The 2,500-nt window shown below is 47.8% G+C and overlaps 1 non-coding gene and 1 pseudogene across 1 annotated transcript; both read left to right on the top strand.

The window, feature by feature from the left end:
* Positions 1-1,002: 1,002 nt before the first annotated feature.
* LOC143350764 (5.8S ribosomal RNA) lies at positions 1,003-1,157 on the top strand. The gene has a single exon (XR_013081235.1). It is a non-coding gene; the product is annotated as a 5.8S ribosomal RNA (ribosomal RNA).
* A 1,216-nt stretch (positions 1,158-2,373) lies between these two features.
* The window catches only part of LOC143350792 (large subunit ribosomal RNA), an 11,003-nt pseudogene continuing 10,876 nt past the window's right edge, over positions 2,374-2,500 (top strand).

Genomic DNA, 2,500 nt, shown 5'->3' with positions numbered 1-2,500 from the left:
AGCAACCGATGGACGCTGCCGCGTTCGTTCGTAAATGAATAATATACATACTCATGGCTAACTTGAGGCGAATAATCGCAAACGACGACGCGTCGATTTTGCGGCCATCGTTGCTCGCGCGACTAACGACGACCAGCCGAAACGGCTGTAGTTTATCGCATCGATTTCATCGAGCAACCGATGGACGCTGCCGCGTTCGTTCGTAAATGAATAATATACATACTCATGGCTAACTTGAGGCGAATAATCGCAAACGACGACGCGTCGATTTTGCGGCCATCGTTGCTCGCGCGACTAACGACGACCAGCCGAAACGGCTGTAGTTTATCGCATCGATTTCATCGAGCAACCGATGGACGCTGCCGCGTTCGTTCGTAAATGAATGTTATACATACTCATGGCTAACTTGAGGCGAATAATCGCAAACGACGACGCGTCGATTTTGCGGCCATCGTTGCTCGCGCGACTAACGACGACCAGCCGAGACGGCTGTAGTTTATCGCATCGATTTCATCGAGCAACCGATGGACGCTGCCGCGTTCGTTCGTAAATGAATAATATACATACTCATGGCTAACGTGAGGCGAATAATCGCAAACGACGACGCGTCGATTGTGCGGCCATCCGTTGCTCGCGCGACTAACGACGACCAGCCGAGAAGGCTGTAGTTTATCGCATCGATTTCATCGAGCAACCGATGGGCGCTGCCGCGTGCGTTCGCCCGATTGCGCGTGAAGTTACTGTTCGGAACCAAGAATATACGGGTGTATTATACCCGTTTGGTCGCAGCCACGCGCAAAGGCTTTTGAATGTACTGTACGCCCGGCCGTCGAACGATGGTTTTCCGTCATTCAGGAAACAAAAAGAAACTTTTGTCGTCGATATGGCGCGTTCAATCCTCCGTCGATACGCTGGTCGGAGGTGCGAACATCGAATATTTTTAAAGCAAAGAACAAGGAGCATTTTTAAATACAAAGAAAAAAATTGTAAATTGTATATGATTACCCTGAACGGTGGATCACTTGGCTCGTGGGTCGATGAAGAACGCAGCTAATTGCGCGTCAACGTGTGAACTGCAGGACACATGAACATCGACATTTCGAACGCACATTGCGGTCCACGGATAAAATTCCTGGACCACGCCTGGCTGAGGGTCGTTCACTTGTCCTAAAACTGCTTGCGTTGTTCTCAGATTCCCTAACCCCGCCGTCGTTTACCTCTCCTTTCGGGGAGATGGCGAAGAACGTTTCGGAGCCGGGTCGATGAAGAGAAAGGTATCAACGTACGAGCGAGAATTTGGGTATTTCGTTGGCGTTTGTCGCTGGACGTACGAAAAAGAATAAATATTATATATTATTGGCAAGTTTGCGCACCCCTTGCGTGGTGAGGCAGAGATCAGTCTGGACTCGCGCGAGTGTTTTACGGCGTCGTGCGTCGTGTTGTCTGGAGTATCATCACGACCGCCCGTTAAAGCACCGCTCCTACGATTTCTGACTTTGACGGCACTAAAAACCACCGTGGGGCGCAAATCGCGTTTCGTACAAATCTAATGATTACCGGCGCTCCCGACGTTGCCCGAAGTTAATAATTTATGCAAAGGAAAGAGAAAATAAAGCGTATACTAGTTTTGGAGCATAACAAAAAGGACACTGGAAAGAAATTTGATCAAACACTGATAATTATGATATGTAATATATGCCCTACCACGTGAAATTTGTGGTATCCGTCGGTCGTCGTCTTCCTCTCTGTTCGTTCGTACAGCCCCAGGGAAAAATGATAATTTATCAAACGAATCGGACGATCATCCTCTATGGAGAGGCTCGAACGAACACGACGAGAAGCGCGATACGAACGGAACCCAAAAGAAGGGATATACTCTGAGAAGTTGGTCGCCCCATGTCTCTCTTTGTTACGAATATGTATATCGATTGCGAGACCGCGCGTTTAGCCGGTCGTCCAGTCCACGAATGCTTTTCTTTCGAACTTACGGTGGACTTTGGTAGACTATCAAAGAATCAACGAAAATCGGATCGGGTAGTTCTATCATAGACACACACCGTGGTTCTTCTTTAATTTGAAAAGCGACGGAAGGACGTTAAAAGTAATCAGCCGGTTACGCCTAGCGAGCGTTTCGCATCGAACGAATGAAAAACTAAGACAGAAGGGAGACACTTTGGCGAGGCGCTAAAAACCCATCATTGATATCCTTTTCTCCGAGAAAGCAAAATGCTATTATATGCTATCGGAGGACGCGGAGAAGTAGGAGGTGGTGGTCGATTCCATATATACACCAGGTTCTTGTTGCTCCGATTCGTTACGGTGTACGATTTGTTTTTCTTTTTTTTTTTTTTTTCAACTAACAAGTTTGTTCGACGACCTCAGAGCAGGCGAGATGACCCGCTGAATTTAAGCATATTACTAAGCGGAGGAAAAGAAACTAACTAGGATTTCCTTAGTAGCGGCGAGCGAACAGGAAAGAGCCCAGCACTGAATCCCACGG

The sequence above is a fragment of the Colletes latitarsis genome, unplaced genomic scaffold, assembly GCF_051014445.1.
Source record: "Colletes latitarsis isolate SP2378_abdomen unplaced genomic scaffold, iyColLati1 scaffold0039, whole genome shotgun sequence".
Lineage (NCBI taxonomy): Eukaryota > Metazoa > Arthropoda > Insecta > Hymenoptera > Colletidae > Colletes > Colletes latitarsis.
This window is presented reverse-complemented; position numbering and strand designations above follow the sequence as displayed.